At 35.8% G+C, this 21,963-nt stretch overlaps 1 long non-coding RNA gene across 2 annotated transcripts in view; it reads left to right on the top strand.

Annotated features, from left to right (window-relative positions):
* LOC127513458 (uncharacterized) overlaps positions 1-21,600 on the top strand; it is a 41,586-nt gene extending 19,986 nt beyond the window's left edge. The window contains exons 3-8 of one of the 2 annotated variants that reach the window (XR_007930409.1): positions 4,705-4,889; positions 16,926-17,057; positions 17,463-17,741; positions 18,613-18,727; positions 20,836-21,020; positions 21,094-21,600. This is a non-coding gene — a long non-coding RNA (uncharacterized LOC127513458). The remainder of the gene's footprint in view (positions 1-4,704; positions 4,890-16,925; positions 17,058-17,462; positions 17,742-18,612; positions 18,728-20,835; positions 21,021-21,093) is intronic. The other variant, XR_007930408.1, reaches the window with a different exon arrangement.
* The last annotated feature ends 363 nt before the right edge of the window (positions 21,601-21,963 follow it).

The raw sequence follows: 21,963 nt of genomic DNA, 5'->3' as shown, positions 1-21,963 counted from the left end.
AAACACAAAGTAGTCTGTATGTTTTATGCTGTGTGTGGAGCCCATTTTCAGTGGCACTTTTTAGCCTATAGTGTCATCCTCCAGTCATTCATCTGATCTGTTAGTGAAGTAACAGCACATGATCTGAGGAATCATTCATGTCTGAAACACAGACACTGCAGGACAACATAAATACTGAATGATTAATTCTTAGTGGTGGAGGTTTGACTTTGTTCAAAGCCAAGTTGGGTCAACTCAAACAGACGTCCCCGGCTCAAATTTTTGATTTTGTTAATATTTTTTTCTGTTGAAAGACAAACATAAATAGTGATGAAAGCCAAAATATTAAATGTCACAGATGTATATTTACGGAGTAATCCAATATTTTGTAGAGGGGGGTCAAAATGACCATTTTCACCTGAGATTTGGAGCCAAATTAGAGGGGTGTAAAAATGACTTTAGAAAGATGACAGCATCATTATTTTATTTTTACAAAGAGATTGGTAGGTCTATTAGTAAAATCTGTTCATTTTAGCAATCTTTGTTTCATTATATGCCAACGGTGACCGTTCAAAAATTGAAGTTTGCATGCCTGTAACTCAAGAAGTATTAAAGATATCCTTATATCCTTTTAGATTCTGGATCTTAACAAACTTTCCTTTTGGTATCTTCATTTTAAAGGCCCTCAATGGTTCAGTCCCAGAGATATGGAGGTCTTATTGTGGCTCTATTAGCAAACTGGTCAATTGTAAACATTTTCAGTGGTCAAAAACCAAATGTGTGTCACTTTGCATACAGCTGGTACTTTTTTTATTTTAAAGAGGAATATCTAAAAAACAAATAATGTTGAAACTAGAAATGTATTTTGTGTTTTTCAATCAACACAATTGCACATGCCTGTCTGAGTGCCATAAATATTACTTTTCCAGTGTTTGCACGCCTGTAACTCTAAAAGTATTCGAGATATCTTAAAGGATTAGTTCACTTTAAAATGAAAATGACCCCAAGATTTACTCACCCTCAAGCCATTCTAGGTGTATATGACTTTCTTCTTTCTGATGAACACAATCGGAGTTAAATTAATATCCTGACGCGTCCTAGCTTTATAATGAACGGGGACAACGAGTATGAAGCTCAAGAAAGTGCATCCATCCACATTCATCCATCATAAATGTACTCCACACGGCTCCGGGGGGTTAATAAGGGCCTTCTGAAGTGAAGTGATGTGTTTGTGTAAGAAAAATATCCATATTTAACAAGTTACAAAGTACAATATCTAGTTTCCGCCAGACCGCCTTCCATATTCAACTTACGAAAAAAGCGTAACTGACGTCGCATCACGTTCGTAAGCGTAAGCGCTTTGAACTGTGAGAGGCATTACACTTCGTAAGTTGAATACGGAAGGTGGTCTGGCAGAAGTTATATATTTTACTTCATAACTTGTTCAATATGGATTTTTTTTTTTTTTTTTTTTACATAAACACATCGCTTCACTTCAGAAGGCCTTTATTAACCCCTGGAGCCATGTGGAGTATGTTTATGGTGGATGGATGTGGATGGAAGCACTTTCTTCAGCTCATACTCATTAATCCCGTTCACTGCCATTATAAAGCTCGGATGCGTTTGGATATTTATTAATATGACTCCGATTGTGTTTATCAAAAAGAAGAAAGTCATATACACCTAGGATGGCTAGAGTGTGAGTAAAGTTTGGGGTAATTTTCATTTGAAAGTGAACTAATCCCTTTAAGTTAAATCTCTAAAATATAAAATATCACTACCATATTTTTTTATGATAAATTTCTGGCAACCACGGCTGCCAGTTTTTTTGTTTTGTTTTTGTTTTTGCTTTTTTTTACCATAAATTTCATTAACTTTTCAGTAAATTCCCGCTTCCTCTCATTGCAATTCAAAGTCCAATTCAACATCCTGTCTGTTTTGGCCAATGTAATTCAAATTCACACACTCATCCATTGAAAGTGAGCAGAGTTTTGACCTCATTCTTTGAGTTGCACACATTTCTACAGCTCCTCTGATAGACTTGATCCTGGTTTGTAAAATTAGCTTGGATCACGGCATTGTCTGCATATGTCCGTTTGAGCTAACCAGTCTTACTTAGGAACGCCGAGGTCAGGGTGAGAAGCACATCTATCCCAGAGTGCTTGGGAACCCTTGTGCGTCTAATTCAGATGCATGGGTCTGATTTCAGCGAGGGATTACGTCTGTCTGCCTGGATGAACCGCACCTTGCTCTCTCATAACATTTAAACACTTTCCCGGCTGGACCCACAGCATCCGACAATCCCATTGTCTGTTTCTGCTCTGACAGCAGCACAATTATATTTAGCGTCATATCCGAAAGACTTGTGGGATAGACGGTTGATCTTGTTTGCCAGTATTGGAAGTATTCCCCGTAGGTTTTGCGTGTTTGTGTAAATCCAATTAAAGGCCGTTGTACGTCCCAACCACAAGCTTCCCTCACAGCTGCTTATTATTTGTTGTGGAAAAAATTACGTCTGAATTTAGCAGCCTGAACTTTTCTTTGAGGTCATAGAGTTAGAGAGCAAGTTGCCCCTTGTGAAAAAAGAAGTGTGCTTAATTGTTTTCCAATCTTGAATATTAATCAAACAAAAGACCACTTAAGTATAAAGAGAGTACACTTTCATGACTTTGTTTCTTAGGTACTTACACTTTTAAAAAAGTGCACTTTGTAAAAACATCAAATTAATAGTTTTACTTTACAGTACGTTTTAAATCATCGTGTTGTTTTGTTGTGCTTTAAAGAAGTACACTTATCTTGGTGTGTTGACTAACATACTAAACCACATGTAATGTATTTTAAATTGCAACTTCATAATTTCAAATGACTATATATTTAAAAATAGAAGTTTCAGTGACACTTTATATTACAGTGTTCTTGATACACGTTGTTACCATAAATTGTGCATAATTACACACAACTAACCCTAAACACATCCTAATCCTAACCCTATAGTACAAGTAGTTAATTATTATTACTCGGTACTTAAATGTATTATTACACCAAATCACAGACACCTTAAAATAAAGTGTAATTGAAGTTTCAGTAGAATTGACAAGTATATATAGTAACACTTAACATTTGTTAATAAAAATCCTTATTGTAAACAAAGATTCATAAATACTGTAACAAATTTATTGCTTATTGTTAGTTCATGTTAGTTAATACATTAACTAATGATAACAAATCAGACCTTATTGTATTACCGTATATTTTAGTTTACCATAAGTACATTCAGCTTTAACCATATTTCAAAGACAACAAACGTAATTAAGAAATTACATATAAGATGTACTTAAAGGTGCAATATGTAGGATTTTTGCAGTAAAATATCCAAAAACCACTAGGCCAGTGTTATATATTTTGTTCACTTGGGTACTTACAATATCCCAAATGTTTCCAACTATTTGTAAATCATGATAAAATTGCAATTTTAACCAAGGCTCCGGGACGTGTGAGGAGTCGCCTGTCAATTGCGTCATACCCGCGTTAAATCTCGGTCTGCCTCGGTTTCCGGTTTTATTTTGTAGAAACCATGGAAACACCAAAGACGCTTTAATATATTACACGTTTTAATAGACAAGGGAACAACTGTTTTGATATATGTATAGACAGAAAATTGTTGTTATATAGCTCAACACGTTTAGTCTTATTGTTTAAATCAAATTTTCTTGATTTTTTTTTTTTTTTTTTTTTTTTTTGCGAGTACCATGATTTACCATGCCTCAGAGAAAAACACTATTTTGTGAAGTAGCTAACATAGCATAATCAGATGCAGCTTTATTTATAAAGGTTCCGCTGCTCGTGAGGCGTGCGTTGCGTAATCGCTCCAGAATTTCTTCATGCCTTAAAATAGCTTGAATGTAACTCTACACCCTTGCTTTTAGTATAAGCAGATCTATGAATATGCTAATTAGCCCCACCTCCACTCACTCGCACAAGCTCAGAGATCCACTCGGTCAACTTACTGAGGTAAACGCTGCACAATGGTATCGCGCTTTACAACTTCGTGCACATAACTATAATTAATATGATTAGCTTTTTGCTTGACTACGTTATCAAACAGCTAATAATGTGTTGCTAATGTTACACAAACCATGTTCCCATTCGCCATCTCAGACCGCTGCCTTCTAAAAATCAGTATTCTTAGAAACATTTTGACGTCTCAAAACATCATTCAATTTCATCATACACCCGCTATATTGCTAAATGTACCCGGTTTTTCATATCAACAGAAAAATATAATGGGATAACCTGGCTTCTTTTGAGACTCCCCTGCTTCAGAGCGCTCATAGTTAATGATATGCTAAAGCCCGCCGGCATGTAGTTTGTGACGTCAGAAACACCAGCGATCTTTAGATCACTGCAGTTTTAAGGAGAAAATACTCCGCAATGGTGTTGACTTATGAATTTGCACATGTTTTTTTCTTAAAGCATATTAAAAACACCATATAGACATATAAACAACATTAAAAACTTGATTTTCACCACAGGTTGACTTTAAGTTGGTCAAAAAGCACTCTTAAGTTCAACTAATTGCATTTAATATAAATTAAACTAAATTTGAATTTTAACCGCAAATAACATGCAATTCAGTGTGCAAAAACATTACATTCAGTTCACACTCAAGTATGCTCTTCTAAAATAATAAGTACTCTATTTAAAAGTGTGTTTCTTTTTCTCAAGGGGTGTCATTCGACAAACAGCGTGATTGGCGATGAGTGGAGATTGATGAAAAGCAAGAGAGTGGGCCGCATCAGAGGCACCGGCAGCTGTGGGGCGACACCAGAGGCTCTCCGTCTCCCACCCCCTGAAAGAAGAAAAGCGAGGGGCTGGATGCGCCAATTCATGGTTAATCAGAGAGGCATTCAGTGAGTTGATCAAGCAGACGTCTGCCAGAGTCTGAATGAGGGACGATGCTCAGATACATAAGGCTAATCCAGAGGGGAAGGTTTGCTCTTTCATAGCTCAGGAGATTTCATAAATATTATGTTAAGTTTTTCCTAATTCCTAAAAGTATAGACAGAAATGAGTCGGTAGTTGTCGTACGGTAAGAGTATAGAGCTATAAAATGAATGTGGAGCAGCTCAGATCATTTGATCTCGGTAGAATATGATGAGAAATATTTTTGAGCTCATATTGAGATCTGTGACTTGAGACTTTTTTGAGATCATGTGAGATTGCTGGGGTCTTATTATTGTTATTTTAGTGTTATTTATATAGTATTATAGTATTTATTCATATTTTGAATTAACTTTTTTTTTAATTTTTCATTTCATATTTTATATTTTCATACGCTTTTGTCATTTTTTTTTTTTTTAATATTTCTGTTTAGCTTTTTATTTGTTTTAGTCTTAGTGATTTTAATTTAGTGAGTCTTATTCTCAGCAGAAACATCTGAGCAGTGTTGTTTTAGTATTATTTATATGCTGCTATAGTATTTATTAATATTTTGAATGAGTTTTTTTTCTGCTTTCATTTTAATGCTATTTTGTTTTAGTAATTTTATGTTCTTTTGTCAATATTTCCATTTAGTTTTAATTTATTTTTATTTCAGTTTTAGTTTTAGAATTTTAGTATTTTTAAATTTTTTATTTCAGTTAGCAACATGTCTAATTTGTAAGTTTTTCCATCTAAAATTAATTTATTTCAGCTTTATTTCAGTTAACAAATTTTTTTAAAAGTTTAGTTTTATATTCTTATTTTCTTTATGCAAAATATATTTACTTTTCCCCCCTTTGATTTTGTGAGATTCACCCCTAAATAATCTATAATTTGACATCAAGAACCAAATAGCAACTCTTGAACCCTGTGCAACTGATTTTTGAGAAGAAATCGGTCTGTTTATTGTTGGTTTGGTGAGTTCGCTCAGGCCGTACGCTCTTCTGTCGTGACTCGTAAGTTGTTTTGTGTGCGGAGTATGGTGTTCAGATCCCGGCACTTCGGTCTCGTTTGGTTTTGGTTCAGTGTCAGGATTCGGACATTCATGCTCCGTGTGTTTGGCTGCATCTGAAATCGCATACTCTCTTGAGTAGGTACTTATTTTGAATAAGTAATTACTTTATGACTGCTAAAAAAGTATGTTCTATATATTATGAGTGTGTGTAGTATGAATGTAATCCAGACGTACATACACCATGCTGTCATTATCATGTGTCAGTTGTGTCACTTCACTGCCATTCACAAATCCTCTCCCGTGGCCTCATGGGATAGTAAAGTGTCCATCATATTTCCATATCCATGTCCATATCATACTTCAGAATCTCACCAGAAGTAGTAGGTCATCCAGGTACTTTCTGCCTACTCTTTTATGAGTACTGTGAATTCAGACATACTTCTTTTGTCACATACTGTTTTTCACTTACTACTATATAGTATGGAAGTATGCGATTTCAGATGCAGCCTTTGTTTTCTGTTGTGAGCGCACGGGATGAGCATTTTCGAGTTCACTCGGGCCGTATGCTCTTCTGTCCCCGTGTGTGTTGTGTTCTGTGTAGCACACAGCTTATGTTTTTCATTGGCTGCATGCTTTCATGTTGTCATGTTCTGTGTGAACACGCAGCTTATGAGTTTTCCCGTTAGCTGTATGTTTGTGTCTTCTTTGAGCACATGGCTTGTGATTGTGTTTGCTAGCCATGTTTGTTTCTATGTGCCATGTGCTCTCCTGTCTATCGTCTTAACCCCGCCCTTCTTGTTATCTGATTATTTGTTTTTGTTTTATTTTATGATTATTAAAGCCCATCTCTCTGCATCCTCTTCCCACAACCGCAACCCTGACAAGAGAAGGGTTCTGCGTTGACGACCCATCAAAGAACCTACACATTTAATAATGAGTGAATCATTTGCAGAAAACCAAATGTGGAGGATGTAAATCCCCTCCTCCCCCCAGATATTTTTGTTCAGCCTCTTATAATTATTTTTCAAAGACGGCCGTTGGTGTGCAGGACATTGATGAATGTGCAGCTTTTGATGTGCGCTGTGCACTGCTGCTCATACATCATTGTGCATCAGTCTACAGCTTTACAGTAAAAATCTTTTGCTGTCCGGTGGGACTCGGCGAGGACAGAAATGCATACACACAGTACGGTTAAAGAACACACAAGCCTTTGACTAAACACTGCGCTGAAAAGCATCAGACACCTGCCGCCTCCAGCACCCTAATGCTGCTGTGCTCTCGCTGGCATTGAGCGTGATGTTGTTACGGCTCTCAGAGGCAGATAGAGACTTTTTAAAAGGGTCAAGAGCAACATTAGCTCCACAGTTTACACTTTTATTGCCATAGATTTTGCAGCTCATGATTCAGAGAGTTGTTTTTTTATTAGTGCTTTCAGCAGCATGATGACCGCGTGATGTGAGCTGCCTAAACTGTGAATGAAATGTTTTCTGTAGGTTCCCATGATGCAGTCTAATGGAGCGATTTGTATACTTTTAGGTTAAAGATTTTAAGTTAAATTTATGTGTGTTCAAGGAAAGTATATGTTTTAGATGTTTTAACTTAAGTCAGTTTTCACCTTTTAGTTTTCTTAGTTTAATTCATCTCAGATATTTCTTGTATGAAAATAGAAACAAGTGAGATGATTGTTGACATACAGTAAGAATACAGATATTTTATAGTTAACTGTTATAGTCAAAGTATTAATTAAAGTTATTATAGTAAACTTAAACCAAAAGAACTTATATAAACTTGATAACATGTACCTTAAAGCCTTTTATATATATAATGCATTTTAAAAAATATTTTAATGCATTAATTAAGCCTTGTAATGCAACTTATATTGCATTATATTGTCTCATGAATAATTGTAACCACAGTTATAATACATTATAATACTTATCTGTTCATTGCTACACCTTTAGAAAGTGTAATGCATTAAAACATGACAAACAACCAATTTCAGACATTACAAGGAATCTGCAAATATTATAATCCATTTTAATTTTGTTACAGTTATGAAAAGACATAATGCATTATAACTTACATACTGAACACCAAGTAAAGCGTTACCATAAAAGTTAACTGAAAGTAAAATATAAAAAATTACAAATTAAATGTATTTTATTTCAGCTAGCTGCCAAGGCAACATTTCTGATTTTCATTTAGTTTTACTTCAAAACTGAAATAAAAAATGAATAAAAACTATATAGAAAAAAATGACAGAAACACACAACAAAATGACTAAAACTTAACCTAAAATTTAAATACTATAACCTATAATAGTATATGAATTAAAATAACACTGATGGATAGCCGCTCAGATCATTTGCTGGAAGAATTTGATGAAAAGTGTTTGAGTTCACATTGAGATCTCTGAGCACACTGTCAGAGGTATGCAAACTTGAGGTAAAAAATACAAAAAGTGCTTTTTCCCATTTTTGAACTGTCACCTTTGGCATATAATGAAACAAAGATTGCTAAAGTCAACAGATTTTACTAATAGACCTACCAATGTTTGTGTAAAAATAAAATAATGATTCTGCTATCTTTCTAAAGTCCTTTTTACACCCCTGTAAATTGGCTCCAAATCTCAGGTGAAAATGGTCATTTTGACCACTCTCTACAAAATAGTGGATTACTCTGTAAATATACATCTGTGACATTTAATATTTTGGCTTTCATCACTATTTATTTTTGACTTTCTACAGAAAAAATATTAACAAAATTTGGTTGATTTGACACGGAATGACCCTATTTAGATTTTTTTCCTGAATCCCGCACACAATGGATAAGGTAAGATAAGGTGAGTAGTGTAAAATGGGACTCTACAGCTATATATTATTAGCTTAGAGTAACTAGAGGCCCACATGCATACGGCAGCAGCTGCTGCGAGTCACTAGACGTCAGATGCACCTCGTCTGTTTAGATGGGATGTCAGATCTTTGTCCTATTCTCCATTTCTCGCCTGAATCACAATAAGTGGGTCACTGTGTGAATACGCTGCAGCCTCAGGCACGACATCACACCACAATAACACACCTGCCAACGACAACACACAATCAATGTGCAAAATGTCTGCAAACACATGAAAGATGCAAGATCAGTTGACACTATCTAACAGCCTGTGCAAACACACACACACACACTCACACTCACACACACACACACACACACACACACACACACACATATCTAATTGTTTGATCTAAAGAAATTTATAAATAGAATTATAACTATTTATCCAGCTGTTGTGACTGTGTGTGTGTGTGTGTGTGTGATCTTAAGATTTTTTCTTGCCTTATAGCTACTCTATCTGTTTTTATAAGATTTTAATAAAAAAAACACATATTTACATTTATAGATCTTATATATATATATAATACATATAATACATATAAATTTATCTTACCAATTTATTATATATTTTATATTTACTAGCCATTATTTCATAAAAATTTAGCCTCCAGAGATAAAATGATAATTGCTGTAATTTACTGTCTATTTTATAATCAGATAGGTTGTGATTATTGCCATTATAGTTAATATAATGATGAAAGACTAAGAAATCCAGTCAAGTAACATGAGCTACTTAATATTCATGAGCCAAGCCTTCATTCAGCTCTGTTTCCTTCTGCTGTTCAATAGCGCCACCTGCAATCTTGTGTTCCCATTTAACATAGCACTAAGTCTGTAAATGAACATGGACACTATAAAATGAAGTCTTATAAATGTTTTTGAAGCACAGAACAGTGGCCTATTAATGTATTTAAATTGAATATGAATTGTTAATCTGGTAAAACATCGTTTTGAATATTCAAACTGGTATATATTAAACCATTAGATGACTAACCTGTCCACATACTCTTCATTTCTCACGGCACGTACTTACTCAGATCCATAAAGAGTCATTATACGCCTGCAGGAAACTATCAATCTGTGGACAACTTTAACAGTGACACACATCAACAGCGCCTGTGTGTTATCATCACATAACATCAATTTAAAGGATATTTGTTGATTGAGCTTGTCATCAGATGGTGTTTTGTTGAGAGATATGGCTTCCTTTTTAACTACATTTTTTAGAATGTAGGCAGCAGGAAGCTTTTGTAGTATATATGTATTCGGAAGTGTTTTTACGGTGTTTTCCCTTTTGTATGTTAAGGAAGTTATAGAAAGATTATTCAAATGCCTCAGTTTTCATGTAGCTACATGTAGGCTAGCCTTCATCATCCTAAAGATTTGATCTGAATGTTTTGGTAACACTTTATTTCGATGGTCCACTTTAGGCAAGTGGAGGCTACATAAAGGTCAGGTTGCACTATAGTCCAATCAGATTGACGGCTGGTCCACCCAATAAAATTAGACGATTAGAAATTAGATTTTTTTTTCTGGGATTTTTTGGCCTTTTTGACCTGTGAGTGGATTCTAACATAAATGGCCATTGAAGTCAAAAAATCAACAGACATGTCTGTGATTGGCTGCATTGCTCAACGCTTCAAAAAACCCATTGTAAATAGAAACCTTTGACGCTCCACCTATGATTATTTACCTTAATTTATTGTTCTTATTCTATTCATTGGTTATTTTATTTATGAATGGATTTTGTTGTTATCATGAAACTGTTGACTAACAATAAATCACATTTAACTAATCTTAATTGTCAAATTATTTTTATCCCATGTATTGTAAAATGATGTAATTTGAGAGTAGGCATTAAGATCCACTCCATTTAACCAAGTTCCACTCACTTTACAATTTCTGGCCATGCCCGTTCACACCAAGAACGATAACGATAAAGATATAGTTCTAAAAATCTTTCTAAATATAAATGAATAGCACTGTCCACACCACAGCTATAATGATATAGAGAAACGATATCGTTGGGATCACTTTCAAAACTATTTTTTCCCAGCCGTTGAACGATAAAACACTGACAGCCAATCATTCTAATTTAAGGGCTCGCACATTTAAAATGGCAGACGACATTGCAGAGAAGTTAATCGCAGAGGTCCAGAAAAAGCCACTAGTTTTTGACAAGTAAAATCCTTTAAAGAAAATGGATATATGGAAACCAAGTCATATACCCTCAGAAAAAATGGTGAGAAGTATTAACGATGAAATCATTGTGTCAGGCTAGCAAACAGGGGAACATAAATTACCTCAGTTATCCAGCACTAGTTTCAACAACGTTGTCTTACTTCCTTTGAATTTGCAGTGAAAAAGATGAGGCGTTGTTTTTATCCCTCTATGACTATAATGACTTAAGCTAAATTCACTGTTAGATTAGATCGATTACACTAGCTATCCACTCGAAACATAAGATGCTGAGGACATCTGCTGGTTAAAGCCGTGTAAATGCAACAAGAACAGCAAAAACATGTTGTACACACTTTGAAACTGCAGCGTGTGAGCTTAGAATAAACAGACCGTTACTGTTCATTGGTGTGGACGCAAATATAATTATCATTATAATTATCGTTTATAGTTAGTTCTTGGTGTGAACAGGCCTTTAAGACATTCTTCTATAAGTAACTTTGCAACTACATGTCAACTAACTCTCATTAGAGTATTAGTAAACTGTCTGCTTAATATCTGCTAACACTTTATTTTGATGCTCCCCAACAGACATTCTACTGACTGTACAGCAATTAACTTTGCAAGTACGTTAACTTATTCTACTAACGCCTAACCCTAACCTAACAGTCAACTAACAGTTTACTACCATCTACTAATACTGTAATGAGTTGACATGTAGTTGCCAAGTAACAATGGTTAGAATGTCTAAAGTGGACTATTGATATAAACTGCAACCAAATTTTCTGCTGAAATGCTTAAAAAGAATAGAAATAGAAATTGTTCCAACATATGGTTTTTACATATGATTTCTTAATGATTTCTATGAATATTAAACCATCATCAATCATGCAGCATAGGTGAGTGAACTCCTCCAGTACACTGTAAGAAAACAATCAGTAAAAAAATGTAAAGGTACTGATCAATTTCTGCCAGGACATTTTCCGTAAAGTTTACGAACATTTCTTTAACCCTGAAACACAATACAATGCATAATTCAGAATATGGGGAAAACGCCTGTGAAAAATCAAAACGGAATAATCCTTCATATTAACACAGTGATTGGACCCTATTAATACTGACTTTTACTGTGCTTAAAAGCATCCCAGGATGCAAAGAAGAAACTCAAATATAAGAGAGTTTTCATTGGTGTTGCATGTTTTAAATACTATATCATTCCCAGACGTCCATTTGTGTTATTTCAGAGTTGATTTTACTTTTACTCTAAAATTTGGAAAATTAATAATTATCTTTATTCAGTACAGCAATTCTTTAATTTATTTGTACAGTTTATAACTTTCTAGAGGATCTGGCTTGGCTCTTCTTTTTTATGAGCTTTCTTTAATTTATTTTTTCTCTTTAAAAACATCTAAAATTCTCTTTAAGAATCACCTAGTATATGTATATAACACATAAACACTCAAAATCAGGATGAGGAAAAGCTGCTCAGTTTTGTCAAATGCTCTCATATTGGCAGCATCTTTTTTGTGTTAACACTTTGTAAATTTAAAATGTGCCTTGTTTGAATGAATAAATTGCTTGTTGTAACTTGTGTGAGGGCTATTTCTGCGGTCAGACCTCTATGGGAACGCTTCAGCGCACACACAGGACACAGGCTCAGATAGTTCCTCATAAGAAGGACTTCCTCTCTAGCTGTGAGCTTGATCAGATTCCCATCAGAAATTCCAGACATTTTTTTGCAGCGTTCCTTGAGTTCCTTGCAACAGCAGCATGTGGATTGCCTGCGGGCGGCGTGTTCGCTGCTGTTAAACGGGCTCCACACTGCAGACCCCCTCTGGTTCTCAGGATGTCTGTTTCTCAGCATTGCTGTCTCGCTCTCCTGCTCTCTGTCTCTCTCTCATGCACATTCCGATCCGAGGTTGCCAGGGCAGCGTCCAAAAATCCCTGCTCTCCAATAATGAGCCTGTGAGCTGGGCATGAGCTCCTGGATCAGTTGGGAACTCGAAATGGGCTTCTTGGGTTCATTTAGGGGGCAAAGGTGAAGCATAAAACTCGCTTTTGGCTTTGATTGTCCCATTAGTATGAGGATTCATGATAGAACATTTGAATGATTGACAAAAAACTGATTTGTTTTGTATTCATCAAGTATATTGTATTCATGTTTTTGTATTAATCTCTTTGGGCATCAGAGAGATACTCTGAATTATTTATAATTTTATTTATATTATGCTTCTTATTTTTATTTATTTATATAATTTCAAGAGAAATTATATATTTTTTTATTTTATCATATTTTTGTTTTTTTTCTCTAACAAAAGCCAATGTAAGTGTTTTCTGTTCGGTGTGTAATTTTATCCAAATGACTGGATAAAACTGTTTAAAGGGGTGGTTGATTATGATTTCACTTTTTTAACTTTAGTTAGCGTGTAATGTTGCTGTTTGAGCATAAACAACATCTACAAAGTTACAACGCTCAAAGTTCAATGCAAAGGGAGATATTTTCTTTTAAAGAATTAGCTGTTTAAGGACTACAACAAACAGCTGGTAGGGACTACAACGAGCTTCTTCCTGGGTTGGTGACATCACAAACCCTAAAATTTACATAAACCCTGCCCCCGAGAACACACAACAAAGGGGGTGAGGCCATGTTGGGCTGCTTTAGAGAAGAAAATAGGCTTGTTTGAGATGCAGTGGCGCTGCGCAGACCGATCGCCGTATGACATTAAAATACCGCGAGAGCGATTCAAAAGCATAAGAAGTCGTATGCTCTCCAATCGCTTTCACGGTCATTTGATGTCATATGCCGATCGGTCTGCGCAGCGCCAATGCATCTTGAATAAGCCTGAAGAGTTGTTGTAGTAGAGTGTTGTTGCCATGCCGTCATTTTACGCCGGACTGCTTCACGATCGAGAGTCAATTCAAGCTGTATTTGCACAAAAGATTAACATGACGGCACATGCTAGTCGATGAGTTGAATCAACTCCACAGCAACTACATAAATTTATCCACTAACCATTCAGAAACGTCCAGATTCATTCTAACTTCTTCCTGTGTCTCTCCATCAGTGTCCGACTCCGGTTTGAACAATGTAAGGCTGAACACCGTTACTGACAGTTGGGTCAGAGGCATGTTTACACTGTGTCACATTTAATTACACTTTTTAATCATTTGGGAATTGAGGATACTAACTGTTGTGGTTTTGCAAGTGGAAGTTTTGCCCAATCTCGCCTGATACAAGACAGCTGTTCAACAGTCCATGGTCATCCTTGTATGATTCTCCTTTTCATGATGGGGCCATACATTTTCAATAGGAGACAGAACGCTGTTATCGTGTAAATGAACGGCCAAAACGCATAAAAAAGCTTTCAGTTTTTAGTTGAAAACGGTGTCATGTAAACAGTCTGCATCAGGTCAGTAACAAGTTGGCATGTCTGTTCTTCGTATTAAATTAATAAAAGTTTAAACATGCTAATGTGAATAGCCTTTCTATAGTTCTGTTGTGTTTGTTTTATGTTTGTTCTAAGAATACAAATGACTTTCTTTTCCTCACCGGAATTCCTACACAACTTGTAACATTCCAAAACAACATTCCAAGGCAATAAATACTACATTTGCAATTGAGGGTATGCACGTGATGTCACTGTCGACCGTTATGACTGCGGTTAAGCCCACCGAGTGGCAAAAGACTGAGTGGCAGCATTGGTTTTCAGCGTGAATGCCGCATAAAACACACAAAACGCATCCAAAACGGGAAAGAGCTTTGCGAGTGACTGTACAAATAGCTTTGACACAAAATCTGAGGTATATTTTTACAGACTGCTGAAAGCTACAGAAAAAAGCAGGAAATGGATCGCTGCAATTCACAGAAACAGCTGGACTCCAGGCAGAGAAACATGGATTTGCAGTTATCATTTTGTGTCAAAATGTTGGATTTTGGGGTAAAATCATACCCTATATTTTGTATTGTTTTATATTGTGGTGACAACTCATCAATTAAATATTATTACCATCTTATATTCTGCATAATTGGGTGTTTTTAAATAAACACTGACAAAAACTATACAAGTTTTAGGGCTGGGCAATATGGCGATATATATAAAATTGATATAAGTGATCACTCAGATTTAGACCTACCTATATTGTATAGTTATATAAAGCGTTCACAGGCAGATTTGCTTTACGTATTTCCCCGGCGTCGAAATCAGGCACATATAAATGTCAGGAAACACGATTCCTGGCTGCATATCAATATCCATGGATTAGGTTTCTTCGACATGTTATAAGGAAGACTTTCATGCTCAACCTTTAGTGTAATCGTTTGTTTTACTTGCGTTTTCGCAGTTTCCACTATTAAATCTAGTCATGCAGCAGGTTCTTTTGCCACTCAGTCCAGCTGACGGAGCGTGTTCCGGCGGGAAAGTGACATCAATGCATACCCTCTATACTAAGATTGCATTCTATTCTATACGTGCCTGTCAATCAACATTTGAGCGCCACTCACAGGCTGAATAACACAAGGATGTTAGACCTCTGCATACCTTCAATTGGAATATAAAGCTTATAAAATATTTATCATAAACTAGCGCTAAGTCCCAGAATCTGCCCTACCTAAATTTGCGGTCAGGAGCCACTACTGCATCTGAGATGAACTCTGGCCCAGAGAACTCAGCAGCATCTCTGCATTGAACAGATGTATAGCTTTCTCCTTGCGTAACAGAGATTCAATTTCCTGATGCAGAGTTGATGTTAAGTGACAACAGTTTTCCAAAATCCTACATATTGTGCCATATTGAAGCTGATGCTTCGCTTTGGAATTCACGCTCTGGTTCTGTGAACAGTAAACCCCGCCTACTTTGATTTGATTGGCAAACTCAATCATTTTGACATTGACGAGTGCTGTTGGACAGCTAATGCAGACCAGACTAAAACGAACTTTTAAACCTTTCTATCATCCTAACAACATACAGAAGGCTTCATAATGGAGTGCAGCAGAGCAGTGCAAAAATTTCAAATATTGGGGTGGACAGTTTGGACGTTTCTTATTATTGGTGGTGGCTTGTCCCCCTCAATGTCTATGGAGGTTATGTCGCTGATTATAGTCATAGTCAACCAAATGCATAAAAAAGCCTCTTTAGGAAGACTTGTTAATTTTTCCCTCTTCTACACAGACCAAAGAAACATTGTTTAATTGGTGTTGGACTGACTGAAACATTGAACAGTGAAATCAATATGGGTTCACAGGCCACAGGATGACATTATCGCAAAATAAACCGTTCTAGCACTGATAACGCAGAGAAACAGGCAGATCGTCTACCTTGTGTGAGATTCATTAATTTTCTCGGATGGCGTTTGAGTTTAGCAGCAGAATATCAATAGCCATCTGAGAGGTGCGGACGGTTCAATCAGTCGGCCTTCAGGGGAAAGATCATCAAAAAACTTATTAACAACGATTTGTGGAGGAAAAACTGTTGTGAATTCTTATGAAATCGGCCAACCTTTCCCAAATCCGCACAAAGGCCACGGCGCAATACAGAACTAATTTTTCACTTAAGGCACTCGTGAGTCAACCCACCAAAGGTCGGCTCCCAAGGTAGCACAGAAGAATGAAGACATTAAATGTGCTCTATGTATTGATTGGTTTGTTATTAGTTGGGGAGAGAGGAAAAGAATCAAGGCAGAAAAGTTGTGTGATGAAGACTCGAGGTCTAAAGAGCATTCGGCAATAAAAGGAGGGTTTGGATCCCACGGTAGAAAAACAACTGTTGACTGTTGTTGCTAAACTTAACATGGAGGGTTCAAGCTTGAAGTCCTTTAGTAAGACATATAAGACATCTACAAAGAGACAAAAACTGATGAAAGTGTGTTGTCTGAATGGCTGTGTGATACTGTACTCGGAGTCCTCCATTTATTTCTGTTATTGTGGTATCATCTATTTCAGATCCAGTTCTCTGAAAGGAACATAAAAGCAAAGGCTGAGATGGTGGTCTCCTGTCTTAGTGGCTGATTCTTAAGCTGAATAAGGTGGAAAACAGTATCATGATGGCCCCAAGAGACTAGACCATGTTTGGAGGTTGGTATAGGAAATGATTTATTGCTATACCAGACACTTTCCATATAGGAAATTTAAATTGGAGTTTTGCACAGGTAAGCAAGATCCACTCATATACCACCCATACAATTGTTTGTATGTATAATAATTGCACAACAACTGGATTTTTGAATGTTATTTATGATTTTATACATTTTAAGGTAACACTTTACAACAAGGTTCCATTAATTAAGTTTAGCTAATGCATTAACTAATATTACCCAACAATTGTCAACAGATACAACATTTAATTTTAAAGGGGTTCTTGATTATGATTTCACTTTTTTAACTTTAGTTAGTGTGTAATGTTGCTGTTTGAGCATAAACAACATCTGCAAAGTTACGACGCTCAAAGTTCAATGTAAAGGAAGATATTTTCTTCTACAGAAATTGCTTTTTAAGGACTACAACAAATGGCTGGTAGGGACTACAACGAGCTTCTTTCCGGGTTGGTGACATCATTAACCCCAAAAATTTACATAAACTCTGCCCCTGAGAACACGCAACAAAGGGGATGAGGCCATGTTGGGCTGCTTTAGAGAAGAGGAAGAATTGTAGTAGAGTGTTGTTGTCATGCCATCATTTTACGCTGGACTGCTTCACAAACAAGGGTCAATTCAATGCTGGATTTGCACAAAAGATTAACATGACGACACATGCTAGTCGGTGAGTTGAATCGTCTCCACAGCAACTACATAAAAACCATTCAGAAACATCCAGTTTCATTCTAAAAGTTGTAACTTCTTCCTGAGTCTCTCCATCAGTGTCGACTCCGGTTTGAACAATGTAAGGCTGAACACCATTACTGACAATCCTCATTTTGGCTGCGTGAGATTCTCCAGCTTTGTTGTTGTTAAGCAACAAGTTGTATTGGCCTATATATATATATATATATATATATATATATATGCCAATACAAAAAAAACAAAAAAAACAACTACTGGTCAAGGTTATTTGTCAAAAACAAGAGACATAGAAAAGGAATTCAAAAAACAAAATGAAAGGTTCAGATGATCGCAGGTGAGATGGGAACGCTGTATGTGAGAGAACGAGAGAGAGAGAAAGCCTGTGGTATCAGCATCCACATGGTTTGCATTTCTCCAAATCCCACCAACAATCCCCTCAGAACAGAACAGGTCAACACGGAAATCCAGATGAAGATACTGCAGGGGACAGAGCATGATGGGACAGGGGTCGGGATTTGAGTCTTATTAAAACATGCTTTATATGCTCCTGGGATTATTGTAAACTTGGAAAAAGAAACATTCTTTTGCTTGAGCAAAAGCAATGCAGATAAAAGATAATGATCAACAAAGATTTATGACTGATAACCAAGTCAAGGACGGATATTGCTTTTGTAAACAAATTTACTGTGACCTGGGCCAAAAGGAAAAGGTGCTATTTAAAGGGTTATTTCATATGGTAAACAATAAATTCTGAATAGAATATTAAAAAAAGACTAAAACATATCCAGACATTGTAGAAGTCTGAAAAAGCCTGAATCATGATATCCTAATGTCTCTTTTCTCTATTTTAGGCTGATGTCCAAGACCCCCTGATTCAGCATGACAACACTGCCCTCCCGACCTCCTCATCCTCAACTAAAGCTTCTGCTTAATCCAATTCAACTCGTAACTGCGCAGAGAGTCTGGGTAAATATTATCATAAACTTCTCCACCTTCCTGCAATGACAGATAATGCCATGTTTACATGAGATGCTTGTTTGACCAAATAAAAAGAATGTTTAATACAGTGTGTGTGTGTGTATATATATATATATATATATATATATATATATATATACACGCCAGATGTTTTATTAAAGGGTTAGTTCACCCATTAATTACTCGCCCTCATGTCATTCCAACCAAAGACTTGTTCATCTTCAGAACACAAATGAAGGTCTTTTTGATGAAATGTGAGAGCTTTCTGTCCCTCCATTGACAGCTACACAACTGACACTTTGACACTTCAAAAAGTTCATAAATAGATCGTAAAACTAAACTAGTTCCTGTCCTTGATTCTGATTGGTCAATAGCTGTGTTTTGTTCACGATAAAACACGGCTATGACCGCTTCACCTAACGGTTCTGTGTATCACTACACAACACCCTTTGCAACCACTCTTAGCAACGTACACTGTATGTTCTAAATTGATATTGTTCATTGAAGCTTACTGTATTATGTAGAAGAGTATTGTGAGAAAGAGATCGAGTGAGCGAGTTTATTACCTGCATTCAGATTTAGCATTTTCCTTCAGGTCAGTCCTATGTCCATAATAAAAAATCTGTTAAATGTCCGATGTACTGTCTTGTTCTTTTAACAGTTAAGATGTATTCCCATGACTGACAGCGCTAGTCAAAGCATTTGTCAGTTGCGTCTTGTTCCGTGTTCACAACAGTTCAGTCTTTTCAATGTAAAAGTCTTCGCTACTGACTGACACACTCATAAAGACAGTCTTTGCTGCCATCTAATGGCGTAATAATGTAACTTCTGTTGCTGTTCACGGTCAGGACCATTTTTTCAGGCGGAAGGAAGGCTTTTAGTTAAAGTTTACTTCATGAAAGTTGCATTGATACATATTTTTGGCTTCAATATTTGTATTGTGTGGTAACTGTTTTATAAAAGCAATAAGGTACTCGAGGCTAGTGCTGTATCGTGAATAAGTCACGGCTGAAGGGGTTGCAGGCACTCCGCTTCGCATCGTACCTAACAACGCCCTTCAGCCGTGACTTATTCACGATACAGCACAGCCTCTCGTACCTTATTGCTTACATAAACATTGATCATTGAAACATGAGAATGAACCTCATTGGTTACGCAGCACGTTCGAGCTTCTGCAAAAGGTTTGTTTTCCTGTCATTCAGGTTCGGTTGAGCTTTTGTTTATGTTTGCTGATCAATGTTTATATGTGAATTAAATATGTTCATGATAAAAAGCGATTGAGTGTCCTCAGAAAATTTGGATTAAACCGCTCGATTATTATTATTTTTACAATCTCTTTATGAACTTTTTGAGGTGTCAAAGTTGCAATTGCGTAGGCTGACTATGGAGGGACAGAAAGCTCTCAGATTTCATCAAAAAGATCGTAATTTGTGTTCCAAAGATGAACGAAAGTCTTTGACGGGTTTTGAACGACATGAGGGTGAATAATTAAAGACAGAATTTTCATTTTTGGGTGAACTAACCCTTTAAGTGTCATAAATAAAGAACCTCTTGTCAATTTCTATAGCCATTAAATAAAAAGTGCTATTTTTTTAAGTCAATATCAGTTTTAATATATTATGCAAATTTGTGCATTTTAATAAGGTAATGCTAGATTTTTTTGAAAATTTGATTTTAAGTTTAAATGTCATGCTAGAAAAAATGTTTCATATGTATTTCAATACAGCGAAATTTCATTTTGATTAAAAAAAAATTGTGGTAACACTTTAAAATATGATCTCATTTGTTAACATTAGTTAATGCTTTGATTGACTAACATGAACTAACAATAAGCAATATATTTTTTACAATATTTACTGAACTTTGTTAATCCAGCTGTTCATTGTTTGTTTATGGTAGTTCTCAGTGCATTAACTAATGTTAACAAATGCAACTTTTTATTTTAAAAATATATTAGTAAATGTTAAAAATTAACATTAACTAAGATTAATAAATACTGTATAAGTATTGCTCATTGTTAGTTCATGTTGACTAATGTAGTTGACTGTCTTTCTGACCTGTGATGTATTTCCTGTTGCTCTGATGGTTTAATAAAGGTGAGTTCTTCAGGCCCACGTCACGTTCCCCCCCCCACCCACTGTAACCTTTAGCAGCCGCTGCGCTGGGGGCACAGACAACAATCCTAGGATTCTGTGTGCTTTTGTCCGGAAATAACAGACACAAACTGGGGTCAGACGCTGAGCTCTGGAATTTAGATCAAAGACGTTGTCTGCTACAGCAGGTGGGGATGCTTAGGTTTAATCAAAAGATGATTGCTTTTGTTTGGCTGCTGTTTGACTTCTCTTGTTTTTCAGTCTTCTGCTTCAGGTCAGACATGACATTTTTTTTGCTACATTTTGAGATGTGACGCCAATTCAACAGGTGAACTATGGATCAATGTTGCTATTTCTTTGTATTGTATACATGGTACAAAATTATTGTAATTTAGATTTGAATATAGAATTTCCTACAGTACAAAAATGTTAATTGTGCGTTGCCTGACATTATATGTTAAAATACATTAAACTTAATTTTAAAGTAAAATATTGTTTAGCAAAAAAAGTAAACTTATGAAAATATGAATATAAAAATATGAAAACTAATATTTCATATATCAAGGCAATTGTGAAAGTTTTAATGCATTGTAATGGTGAAATTTATGTCAGTCAATGTGTGGTCATTGTACCTGTTCGGTGGTATTTATACAGTAAAAAAACATAAAACATTTACAGCCATTAAAATGCCGTTTTGTAAACTACAGCTGCCAGTTTCATAACCATAACTTTAATAAAAAAAAAAAAGAAAAAAAAAAGGTTTTACAATCTACACTACCATTCAAAAGTTTGGGGTCAGTACGATTTTTTTTAATGTTTTTGAAAGAAGTCTCTTCTGTTCACCAAGGCTGCCTTTATTTGATGAAAAATACAGTAAAAACAGTAAAACTGCAAATATTATTACTATTTAAATTTTTCTGTTTTCTACTGTAATATATTGTAAAATGTAATTTATTCCTGTGATCAAAGCTGAATTTTCAGCATCATTACTCCAGTCTTCAGTGTCACATGATCCTTCAGAAATCATTCTAATATGCTGATTTGCTGCCATGTTGAAAACAGTTGTGCTGCTTCATATTTTTGTGGATTGTTTCAGGATTCTTTCTTCTTTCTAATCATTATCAGGTGCTT

The sequence above is a fragment of the Ctenopharyngodon idella genome, chromosome 5, assembly GCF_019924925.1.
Source record: "Ctenopharyngodon idella isolate HZGC_01 chromosome 5, HZGC01, whole genome shotgun sequence".
Taxonomy (NCBI): domain Eukaryota; kingdom Metazoa; phylum Chordata; class Actinopteri; order Cypriniformes; family Xenocyprididae; genus Ctenopharyngodon; species Ctenopharyngodon idella.
This window is presented reverse-complemented; position numbering and strand designations above follow the sequence as displayed.